The following is a 13,493-nucleotide window of genomic DNA, read 5'->3' on the forward strand; positions in this document are numbered from 1 at the left end:
GCCCCTTCTGTGCCTTTGGTCCTTTCCACGCGCTCTCTATTCCTTGTAACCCAAGGGGAGGGTTGGAAATGAAACTATTTTTCTTTCGGTTTGGTGTACAGGTAGTCCTTGACTTACGACCACAATCGAGGAGCAACGTCTCTGTTGCTAAGTGAAAGATTTGTTAAGTGAGTTTTGCCCCAATTTACAACGTTTCTTGGCAGAGCTGTTAAGCGAATCACTGCAGCTGTTAAAGTTAGAAACACGGTTGTTAAGTGAATCTGGCTTCCCCAATGACTTTGCTTGTCAGAAGGTCACAAAACACACTGTAAGCCGCCCTGAGTCTTCGGAGAAGGGCGGGATATAAATGTAAATTTTTAAAAAAACCGTAAACACATGAACTCAGGACACTGCAACCATCATAAATATGAACCTGTTGCCAAGTATCTGAATTTTGATCATGTGACCATGGAGATGCTGAGACGGTCAGACGTGTAAAAAATGGTCATTAGCCACTTTTCCCCCCAGTATTTTCAGTCAGTAAATGAACTGTTGTAAGTTGATGACTACCTGTAGAGGTTAAAATGCCAAACTAAAAGCCTGGGGACTGCGAGTTCTAGGCTGCCATTCAGCATGAAAGCCAACTGGGTGACTTTGGGAGTCTCTCTCTGTCCAACTTTTGTTGTGGTGGAAAATAAGAGCGGTAGTATTAGATATGTTCGTTGCCTTAAGGCAGGGGTCTGCAAACTTGGCTCTTTTAAGACTTGTGGACTTCAACTCCCAGAGTTCCTCAGCCAGCAAAGCTCAAGGAGCTTCAAAGGAGTTGAAGTCCACAAGTCTTAAAAGAGCCAAGTTTGCAGACCCCTGCCTTAAGGTATGTATAAAAAAGGTGAGATAAAATATAAAATAGAGAAAGTCACAGAAAATGAAGAAGCTAAAATGCTCTGGGATTTTAGAATAGAATAGAATAGAATAGAATTTTTTATTGGCCAAGTGTGATTGGACACACAAGGAATTTGTCTTGGTGCATATGCTCTCAGTGTACATAAAAGAAAAGATATGTTCATCAAGGTACAACATTTACAACACAAATGATGGTCAATATAAATCATAAGGATTGCCAGCAACAAGTTATAGTCATACAGGCATAAATGGAAAGAGATTGGTGATGGGAACTATGAGACGATTAATAGTAGTGCAGATTCAGTAAATAGTCTGACAGTGTTGAGGGAATTATTTGTTTAGCAGAGTGATGGCCTTCGGGAAAAAACTGTTCTTGTGTCTAGTTGTTCTGGTGTGCAATGCTCTATAGCGTCGTTTTGAGGGTAGTAGTTGAAACAGTTTATGTCCAGGATGCGAAGGGTCTGTAAATATTTTCACGGCCTCTTCTTGATTCGTGCAGTATACAGGTCCTCAATGGAAGGCAGGTTGGTAGCAATTATTTTTTCTGCAGTTCTAATTATCCTCTGAAGTCTGTGTTTTTCTTGTTGGGTTGCAGAACTGAACCAGACAGTTATAGAGGTGCAAATGACAGACTCAATAACTTTAGACTTCAAATAGACAAGCACTTGCCACATAACATGCCAGATTTAACGATTGTCAATAAGAAAGACAAGTCTGAATAATGGATGTGGTAGAACCTAGAATAGAACGGAAAGAACTGAAGAGGGCAACAAAATACAAAATCTTGCTAATAGAAATAGAACGACTGTTGCAAAAGAAATCAAAGATAGTACCAATAGTAATAGATGCCTTGGGTGGAATCCCAAAACAACTGAAACACCACTTGAACAATATCGGTATTGACAAATTCGCCATCAGTCAATTGCAAAAGGCAGATTTACTCAGAACAGTTTATATCCTGCAATAATACCTTTAACACCATCAAACATCCACATCTGCTTATCTTGCGTTCTTGGGAAAGGTTAGATAGGTGGACCAAAATCAGTCTGAACATCTGCCTGATTATAGGATGAACCATAATAATAAAAACAAATACTTAACAATGCAGGATTTTGGCTACAGTTCAAAAAGTGAACCAAATGGAATGAAATGTACTATGTCATGCATAGTTTTTGATGAAAAGATCATATTGAAAAATAGGATCAATCAGCCATTGGGCTGCAGATAAAAAAAACATTCAGGAAAAAAAATCTCACATGTGTCTCTATGGGAGAGGCTGTAGCTCAAAAGAGTGGTGGCTGCTCCATTCTCTGCCCTCCTCCCTTCCAGTCACATGACTCTGAGAGCACCCTACAATTTCATCCTGTGCTTTTAGTAGACAGACATGTACTATGATTCAGTATGAGGAGAGAGCAGAAATATACAGACAAATGCAACATGATGTTTCACTACTATGAAGAATAGCCAGATGTCTTTTATGGCCACTGTTCTGCATGCTTTCCCTGCCCTGTTTCTTTCTCAAGCCAAAGTTACAGGAAAGGGAGGAATAGCTCTTTCAGGAGTCTGCACTGATTAATTGCATATGTTTTGAAGTTAGGACCAGAGCTGAAGTGAAATTAGCCTGAGGGCTTCATTTTGCCAGGTTTTGGAATTCAGCAATGGATGCCAATTGACACATTCCTTTGCAACATAGCAAATCATGGCTTGCAAAAAGTATTTAGCAGGCAGTGACCTACAGCTCCACAGCTGTCTTTATAAGATTACCTCTGTGATATACATTTTTTCTAAATTCATTTTCTGTCACATGCATACTAATGAAAATAATATATGAACTAATGTGTAAAATAAAATAATAATATGTGAAGCAGCCAAGAGAACTGTTTCATCTGACCCATCATGATTCTCTTTTGGGGTATGCAAAACACACAAAAAGGTAAATTAAAATCATGAGATAAAGGAAACACAGTGAAAGTAATTTACCTCTAAAATCCATTCACATATTTTTCCCCTTGCAAACTATGATTGTTTCTATTATGTCTCCACCAGCTTCATACATGTTTTCTTCTTTAAACATCTCACTTTTCTCTATTAGAGGATCTCATCAGTTTCCTCAATCATGACTCTTCCTTTTTCTTTTAGACCATTCACTTTTTCTTAATATATTTCTTTTATAATTCAATACTTATACATTCTCTTAATATATCTTAGCTTAACTCTTACATATTAGTCGCTCATTTTTATCCCATACATGTGCATACATTATCCCACAAATGCACATTTTGTACTTTTGAATGAGGGAAATTTGACTTTATATTTTACATCACGCAGTTAAGTGCCTCATTCTCACTTCATTCATTTTAATGGTAAAACCAATTTCCATTTAATATATCCATATAATATAATCCATATACTCAGAAAGTGTTGTGACCCAGGCCCAAGTAGGTAGTTATAAACTTAGTCTGTGGAAAAATAAACTTTATTCAAACAGCTGGGAATTACTTCATTCCCAGCATCATTCAACAAATGCCTCCCAAACACAAATTCTTCAGTTATCTTACAAACCTTCGTCCAATTAGGCAAACTGCCAAAGGTCCTTCCTGGTAAATGTCTAGAAGCCAAAAAAAAAAAAGATATACATGAAGCAGAGGACGCAGCTACAACGTTGTTTTCAAGCTGAAACACGGGTGCTGGTCTGTTTTAAGCCTTATGGGAGGGACCAATCATCTCAGAGAGTCGTTCTCTCTGCTTGAACTGCTCTTGCCTTCTGGCAGCTCTTCTCATGCGTGCATTAGGAACAGGGTCCTCCTGTTCCTCTGCCTCACTACTATCAGTCTCTGGAGGCTCTGGAGTCCGCATCTCACTTCCCGATGGTCCTGGCCTCACCTCAGCCTCATCGCTGTCCAACTCTGTTGCCAGCTCTGTAGGCTGCTGACAGACCACAACAGAAAGCATATGAAGTCATTTGTAAGAGTCACTGTTTGGTGCCTCAAATTCCTACATGCTTATGTTATCCATCTAGCACAGGGGTGTCAAACTTGGGGCCCGCGGGTCAGATCCATCACACGCTGGCTACGCCTATCCCATTTTAGCGAAGGGGAAAAAAGTTGTAATATATCACATGACGATGTGATGATGCGAGCTTGACGCCACTGATCTAGCAGATAATTGCTGTAAGCAGTCCTCAAATAAGTGCATCAAAGCTACTAGTCCACAACATTTGTTAACCCATCTAACCATAATTTTGGTACATGTAGTCCTCAACTTACAACAATCCATTTAGCAACCATACAATGTTACAATGGCACTGGAAAAAAGTCTCTGTGCTTTGGACCTTTGCAGCATCTTCATGGTCACGTAATCAAAACTTGGGCCCTTGTCAATCAGCATGCATTTGCAATAATTGCAGCACCCCAGGGTTTTCTGATTGCCATTTGATTTGCAATCTTCCCAGCAAGCCTCTGACAAACAAACTCAATGGAAGAAGGACTTAATGACCACATGATTCATTTAACAACTGCATAGATTTACTTAACAACATGGCAAAAAAAAAAAGCTTGTAAAATTGAATGTGATTCACTTAATCGCCTTGGTCAGTCCCAATTGTGGTTGTAGGTCTATCTGTAATGTGGTTGAAATTATATATCCTCTCTCTGTAACCCTGCTGCCCACTGTCTGTTGACTTTTCTTATTTTACTATAACAGCTCTGGTCTGTAATGTTTACTGTACATAGTGGAAATTATTTTGGTAAAAGCTTTCTGAATGACTTTGAATAATTAAAAAGAGGTTTTTCCATAAAGCCAAAATCCTACTCTTTGAATATTCTGAAACAAATGGGATCTGTTCAAATGTAGAAAAGATTCTCTTCTCTTCTCTTCTCTTCTCTTCTCTTCTCTTCTCTTCTCTTCTCTTCTCAAGTAGGATACATTGATATGGTTTTCTTCTTTCACAAGATAATTTTCCTTAGCAAAAGTAGAAATGTTTGTTTACACGCATTTCACATCTTGGAAGAAACTGAGCATTACATACAAAAAAACAGAAAACTGACAGCAGAAAAAGACCTAATGGTCCATCAAGTTTGCTTTTGAAATGTTTTGTTTTGTTTTGAATTTATTTATATATTATTTTTAATTTTATATTTTTTATTATTTTTTATTTTTGTCGGATGATGGATATGCGTTTATCCCAAGCATGTTTAAACTCAGTTCCTGATGATTGACCCACTACTCTTCCTTACTGCAAGTCAGTTCAAAGTGTTCACTATTCTTTCTGTGAAGTAATGCTTTCTAACATTACTTTTGAACTTCCTCCTTTTCAGTTTGAGGTTATACCCCCATCTTCTTGATTTTTGCTTAATATTGAAAATGCTACTTTTTAGAATGTTACTCTTAATATATTTAAAGGTTTCAGTCATGTCATCTTTTTCCCCCTCTGTCCGTCAGGCTGTACATATTTTGTATGCTCTTCCTGGATCCTTTGCAAACTGTATTATTCATGATTGATCCATACGTCATTAAATTATTAACAGAGAGAGATTGCATAATAAAAGTTACAATGCAACATGTATGCTTAAAAAATAATTTCTGTAATCATACATAACCTGCTTTGCGGTCAATAAAACATGAACTCTGCAGGCTACAGATATAAATGTTATAACAGGGGTCTCCAAACTTGGCAATTTTAAGACTTGTGCACTTCAACTCCCAGCGAAGCTGGCTGAGGAATTCTGGGAGTTGAAGTCCACATGTCAAAGTTGCCAAGTTTGGAGAACCCTGTGTTATAACATTTTGGGTCATTTTGGGATTTCTACCTACCTTAAAGAAGCGGCACTTCTTTTGTCTGACTTGAAAATGAGCTAAGAAGAGCTGCTCGCAACTCACTGTGTGTGTCTCAGTAAAAGTTACAGTATAGCAGAATATGTTCCCAGAATCAGCACTCCCATCTTTGCAAGGACAAAGCGTTTCAGCATAGGAGGATTTTTCAGGGACTTTCCAACCTGATACTAAATCCCCAAAGAGTAAATGCCAAAGACTGTAATTTGTACGTTTGGCCATATATAATGCAAGGTTAAAATGAAATTACTGTGCTTCAGTTGAGTTCTAAATAGTCTCACCAGACAGTTGTTGGCCTGATCATCATTTTTCCCTTCTTCCAGATAGGAGTTATTACATATCCCAGTTTCTATGGGTGAAGTGTATTTTATCAACCTAAGTGAAAAATGCAGCCAACGCTGTTCAAACTGGGTTTGTTTCAGTTCAGGGGGAATTAAATCCAGACCTGGGACCCTTTTGGATTTTAATTGCCTAATCAGCTTATATATTCACATTCCGAGTATCTAAATAGCAAATCATCATCTGCAGATGTTGTATGGTTAGAATATTGTCTTATGACATCTGTTTTTGCAAAACTAAATACAGCTTCTCTAGACACATTTAAAAGGTAACAAAGTTACATGAAATAAAATGTCAAAAGTGGTGTTCCCCAAGGCAGCGTTTTTGGACCAACACTCTTCATATTATACATTAATGATCTCTGTGACCAAATAACAAATAATTGTGTTCTCTTTGCTGACGATGTCAAACTATTTAACACCACCAATAATACAGCTACCCCTCAAAAAGACCTTGACTTTGTATCCGAATGGTCTAAAACTTGGCAACTTCAAATCTCTACCAGCAAATGTTCAGTCTTGCATATTGGAAAAAAGAACCCAAACACTAAGTACAAGCTTGATGGACATTATCTTACAGATGACCCCCACCCTGTTAAAGACCTTGGAGTTTTCATATCAAATGATCTAAGTGCCAAAGCCCACTGCAACTACATCACAAAAAAAGGCTTTAAGAGTTGTAAACCTAATCTTGCGTAGCTTCTTCTCCAAAAACACTACTCTACTAATCAGAGCATATAAAACATTTGCTAGATCAATTCTTGAATACAGCTCGACTGTCTGGAACCCATACCACATTTCTGACATCAATACAATTGAACGTGTCCAGAAATATTTTACAAGAAGAGCTCTCCACCTCTCTGAATACCTTATGCCACCAGACTTGAAATCCTGGGTTTAGAAAATTTAGAACTATGCTGTCTTCGACATGACTTGAGATTAACTCATAAAATCTATTACAATGTCCTTCCTATCAAAGACTACTTCAGCTTCAATTGCAACAATACACGAGCACACAATAGATTTAAGCTTGATGTTAACCGCTCCAATCTTGATTGCAGAAAATATGACTTCAGTAACAGAGTTGTTAATGCCTGGAATACACTACTTGACTCTGTGGTCTCTTCCCAAAATCCCCAAATCTTCAACCAAAAACTGTCTACTATTGACCTCACCCCATTCCTAAGAGGTCTATAAGGGGCGTGCATAAGAGCACAAGAGTACCTTCCATTCCTGTCCTATTGGTTCCTTTCTTTATATTCAATTAATTTAGTTATTACATACTCATACTTATATATATATACTTATATATTGTATAGTTATTTCATGCTTACACTCATATATACTGTGTGACAAAATAAATAAATAAATTAAAATAAAATAAAATAAAATAAAATAAAATAAAATAAAATAAAATAAATAAATGACCGGTCTGTTTCCTAATATCACTCTTGTTCTGGAATTAAACATTGTATCTCAGTTCAGCTGTGATTTAGATGGTTTCTTTTCTCTTTGTATTGTTATCATTGTTCTTGCAAAAGTCTTAGTTATGGACTCTTTACAATTAAGAGTTCTAATTTTGAGTTTATTAGCCTTAAATAGTTTGGACTTCCTCTCTTTGTGGAAGTTATGACCATAGTGGTTAGAATGAAGTACTGCAGACTAAGTCACTGCTCACTGCCAGGAGTTCAATCCTCAAGGTTAACTCAGTTTTCCTTTTTTTTTTTTTTTTTTTTTTAGTAAAAAAGTTTTATTTTTACAATCATATCAAACAACTCATTCAATGTACAGTTATATACATTTAGTCGGGCCTGCCCAGTCACCACCCCCCTTTTTAACACTTTTCCCTCTTCTACCTTCTTTTACTTTCCAGACCTTCCTCTCCTTCTCTTATCTACATCCTCTCCTCCCTCCACCCTACACCTTCCTTCTCCCTCTTCTACCCCTCTTCCTTCCTCTTCTCCTCTTTCCTACCTCCTACTCTCTCTTTTCTCCCTCCCCACCGTTCTAAAATGGTAACTGGGCAGACCCGACCCTACATTAATTATATTTATACATCTTCAATAATCCCTGTACATTAACCATCACTCCATCTCTAGCCTCAACCCCCCAATTCCCCTCCCCCCACCCCCACCCCGGCTTCCCAGAACAAAATGCAGGGTATCAAAACTAACAATCATAATCTAAAATAATTCCTAAATTATAATCTCTAGTCTCTCCACACTTAATCACACTCTCAATTCCCCTCTCCTTCAGAAATATATCTAATACAAAATATTTCCTAAATTTACTCATATGCTATTCGATATTTTTTTATCTGATACTTATTTTGAATATAATCAATCCACATTTTCCATTCTAAAATATATTTTTCTTGTGTATAGTCTTTCAAGTAAGCAGAGATTTTTGCCATTTCTGCCAGATTTGATACTTTAAGTGTCCATTCTTCAATTGTAGGTAATTCTTCTTTCTTCCAATATTGAGCAATCAAAAGTCTTGCGGCTGTTATTAAGTTCAAAATCAATTTAGTCTCTATAGCTGTACAATCCATAATTATTCCTAGTAAAAAGAACTGCGGGGTAAACTTAATCTTCTTTTCAAAATATTCTGCATGATCCACCATACTTTAATCCAAAATGCTTTAACTTTTTACAAGTCCACCATATATGGTAATAAGTGGCATCTTCACAATCGCATCTCCAACATTTAGCCTGTACATTAGGATACATACATGACAATTTTTGGGGGTCTAAATGCCATCTATAAAACATCTTATAAAAATTTTCTCTCATATTTTGCGCTTGTGTAAATTTAACATTCCTCACCCAAATTCTTTCCCAAGTTTCCAACATTATTGGTTGCTGAAAATTTTGTGCCCACTTAATCATACAATCCTTAACCAATTCAGTCTCTGAGTCTATTTCTACTAATACATTATACAACCTCTTAATATGCTGTTGGCCTTGATCTCTCATTTGTTTTAACAAATTATCCTCAATTTGCCTAACACCTATTTTTTGATCTAATTTCCATCTAGCTTGTAATTGTCCATATTGGAACCATGTATAATTTTTTCCTTCTTCCCCCATCTTTTCTCTAGATTTTAATTGTAATTCCCCCTTTTCCATACAAAGAAGTTCTTTATAGGTAACTACCTCCATCTAAGGTTAACTCAGTTTTCCATCCTGAGGTTGGTAAATTGGTAATATTGCCCCCAGATTGTTGGGGGCAATATGCTGACTCTGTAAACTGCTTAGAGAGGGCTGTAAAGCACTATGAAGCAGTATATAAGTCTAAGTGCTATTGCTATTATGACCTGTAACCATCAACAGGATTTGTTTCTTAATTATGCCATCAGTTTGTCAAATATGAAAAAGTAAACAATGGAAGGATGCTCCATTTCCCATTTTGTTTTACATTTAGTCCCACCTTTTGTGTTTTTTTCACAAACAGATAACTAATACAACTGATTCATAAACAGAGTGACTGATCTAAATGAGGCATTAAATCAAATTTAGCCCTTAGTTATCCTTTGCATTAGCATTTTGCCTCCTGCTTTTTTATTCATTTTTGGCTGCTGCATAGTAGTAAATTTAAAGCTATGGTATCGGCTAAGATGAAGTTGATTTTCAAAAAATTGCTAAAAGTAGTGCGGGGGAAAAGTGAACAGATTAAAGAGAAAGAGTCTGGATGAATGGGAGTTCTTACAGTGTGAGTACAGTGGTTGTTTCCTGATGCGGTAGAATTCCGGCAGTCCTACAAAGCAATAGCAAAAGGTTAATGAGGCATAGCATGGGATTTTGGAGTTCACTGCAGCAGCCTAGGCCAGCCTTCTGAAAGGCTTGTTCCTCTATTAACTAAAGGTCCAGGATTGTGAAAGCCTCCACTAACAGGGTTTGACTACAGATGAGTTTGAAAATTGCTCCTGCCTTATTCTTATTTCTTTCCTTTCAGGAGTGAAACAACCTAGAGCTCTCAACTAGCCCTTGGCCTCTTTTCCAAAACTGAATGTTAGCAATTAGCCGAGGTCTCTTTAAGTGAGATTCTTTCTTCCAGTAGTCTTCTAGGCACAGAAGAAGAGAGGAGCTAAAAAAACAAGGGTGGCGCAAATAGTTTTGTGGAATGAGGGAGATTTGGCTGTCAGATCCAGGAGGGGTGGGAAAAAAAACTTCTTTCTATAAGGCAACGGAAATGGAATTTTGAAATTCTCTGCATTGTGAGCCTTCCCTTTTTTTTTCAACAACACCTTTAGAATTATGATATTATAATGGATGAGGATTATAAAATTGACTGAAAAGAAAAACAATTCAGTGATGTAAATGGTGACCGTGTAGAACTTTAGGAAAGGGCCTCTGTGGCTCAGACTGCTAATGCAGTCTGTTATTAACAGCAGCTGCCTGCAATTACTGCAGGTTCTAGTCCCACCAGGCCCAAGGTTGACTCAGCCTTCCATCCTTTATAAGGTAGGTAAAATGAGGACCCAGATTGTTGGGGGCAATAAGTTGACTTTGTATATAAATATACAAATAGAAAGAAGACTATTGCTAACATAGTGTAAGCCGCCCTGAGTCTTCGGAGAAGGGCGGGATATAAATGCAAAAAAAAATAAATGTATGAGCAGACTTTGAGTATGTGTTTAGAATAATCTCTAACTAAAGGCTCAGAACAGACTAATAAGGAAAATTTTAAGAAAAGAGGTTAGAAAGATGCATGTAAATTGCTGGTACACATGTTTGTTAGTAAGCAAATGCTTTCTATATTCAGTTATTTGTTTTACTCGAACTGAATGGTAAGGATAATGTCACTTTGCTGCTTGTTTAACCAATTTGAGTCCTGTGGGATGATACAGGGATCATGAGACCTTCTGTATAGAAGGCAGCCTATTAGAATGTGAACTCAGGGACAGAAAGAATGGCAAAAAATGAAACTTTGAATGTATCTCCCCAGGGAATAAATGCCATGGCCTTGGAGCTGTGCCAGATAAAGTCCTTTTCTTCTACTAAAAGGTCAATTCCATAACAACTGAGGGATCTTCAAAGGTTCCTTTTCTGCTGATCTAAGTATTGAGGCAGGTTCAAAGCAAGAGAGGTGATTCTGCAGATAGTTTTTAAACATCGGTATCAATGCTTTGAGTTGGGCCAGGGAACCAATTGATATAAGCAGCATATTTTGCAGTGGTGAGCAGCCTTACTGATGCATTTTATATCAACTGCAATTTCTGGGTAGCCCCCAAATAGAACTAATTGTAATAGTTGAACTGGATTCCAGTCAAGATGTGAGTAATTGTTGGTTTGCCTGACTCTCTCAGCAAGGGTTGCATTTGGCACATTAGCTGTAATTATACAAATGCAGACACAAACCAGTTTGGAAAAGGGATGTTGAATCTCTGGTCCATCACTTTGAAGATAAGGCATCAAATCCTCTGTTTGGAACAGAGCAGGTATCTTAGAGGTATTTAAGATGATAGGAAGAGTGTTGGAAGGCAATTGAGCAATGATGTGGAAGCTTTGGTTGTATAATTTTATATGTCTAAATTAAATAATCTGTACTTTGCTTCTGCCATGGCTTTTTCTAACCCTTACATATGCAGGGAGTCATTGAGAGTCCTCAGGAAGCCAAATCAAGATCTATTTGTCTCTTCCAGAGAATATTTATCAGCCATGAAAAACTGGGCTAAGGATCAATCGTTTAAGGTAGCCCATACAAGAAGCATAATCCATAAACGCTACTGTAAAAAAAAACAATAACAATACTGCAGTAACAAAATCAGTAACAAAAGCATTTCTTCCCCACCATAACTTTAACTAAATTAAATTAGGGGGAGAGGCTCAGAAAACCTGAGACACTTTCCACCTTTTTTCCTTCTGTGGGCTGAGATGTCTTTTGCATGATGTTGTCTAGTCTGTAACTCTTCCTCCTGTCTCACAAGGTCATTCCCACACACCATTACAACTGATGAGATAGCACTTAAAGAATACAACCATGTTCATTTAGGAATAACTGATTGCTGACTTTTTTGTTGCAGTAATATACTAACATCAACTTAAATAGAGTGGGGACATCAATAGGATAGCAGCAATGCCTTATACCAACCCCTGGGCTGGCCAGTAGCCCGTTGTGAACTGGGCTGCACAAGTGGTGGTTAATTACGCAAAGCTTCATTTGTGCATGTGGATTAGGTTGCGTGTGCAAAACCATCCCCTCCCTGCCACTGTTGGTCTGTGGAGCCAGAAAGGTTGGGGACTGCAGCCTTATAAAAAAAGAAGAATTGGTCTGTAGGCTAAGGTCATGTATATGTAATTCCTGTTTGGTATTTTTTTTTAATTAAAAATAAATTTATTTAAAACTTAAATAATAAGAGGGCCAAAATATATCCCTGCTTAACTCCCTATATAGTATGGAGATCGGAATCATCATGTTGCCATTATGCAACGTGATTGATGTGCATAGAAGTGTTTTCATAAAACATTATCAGCTGAAGACGAAGCTTCTGATTTTCTCCTCAATTCATAGCGAAGTCAATGAAGGTGGCTTAGAGAGATCCCCTGTGGGAGGTTGGACTAGATAAGCCAGATAGTATAGCGTTATATTCTGAAGAACAGTTAGGTAATCTGAGCTTAAACGTTGCTCAGTGGCTGAGAGTTTTCTTGGTGCATCTAGTGAATAAGTTTAAGATATTTCTTTGTTTATTTGTTCATTCAAATTCTATAGCTGCCAACTCAATCAAATAACTAATATAGTCACCCTTTTTTGGGATATCTCTTGTGGTGGAGTGGCTCTATTGTTTGACTATCAGTAAGGACTTGTTAAATTGAATACTGGAAATAAAAATACCAATACAGTAGCCCTCCATTTGGTGTCTATTTTGGTAGCTCTGGAAAGATCAATTCTTCTCCAGTATGTTCACCATTTTTTTGTTGGACAGAAGATTTAAGAACCTCTGGAGTACAGACTGGCAGGGAAGCAATTAGGGAAAGATATGCATAGGTCCAAGACTATTGTTACATTCAATAAATCACTAAAGTGAGAATCAGAAAGTTCCATCTCACCACTGTCGATTTGTTACATAAAGCAAGATGTAAAGATTATAGTGAATTTGTTAATAAACGGAATTACAGTATAACAGAAACATTAGAAAGAATTCAAAGAGAGTTCAGGAACTGGATCCATTAAAAAGTAAGGAAATAGGAAAGTACTTGGAGCAGATGAAACACTTACTGATTCTTTTTCTGGGAAACAAATCTGCAATAAGTGAATTTGGAGAAACAGGTGGTTCAGAGTACGAAAACTGCATATTATCCCCATCTCTGTCTAATCTAAGGTATATAGTTTGTTAAATGAAGCTACCAAGGCAAAGATAGCTGACCACATGCTAAAAGAAAACTATTGTATCAACAGGGGTCAACTGCCTCCCAACATCAGATAAATGTCTACATGTCCATT

General features: G+C 37.3%; 1 protein-coding gene across 1 annotated transcript in view; it reads left to right on the forward strand.

Moving 5' to 3' along the window:
• The window catches only part of LIMS1 (LIM zinc finger domain containing 1), an 82,118-nt gene that overhangs the window by 1,415 nt on the left and 67,210 nt on the right, over positions 1-13,493 (forward strand). The window lies entirely within an intron of this gene.

This window comes from Ahaetulla prasina, chromosome 5 (assembly GCF_028640845.1).
Source record: "Ahaetulla prasina isolate Xishuangbanna chromosome 5, ASM2864084v1, whole genome shotgun sequence".
NCBI lineage: Eukaryota > Metazoa > Chordata > Lepidosauria > Squamata > Colubridae > Ahaetulla > Ahaetulla prasina.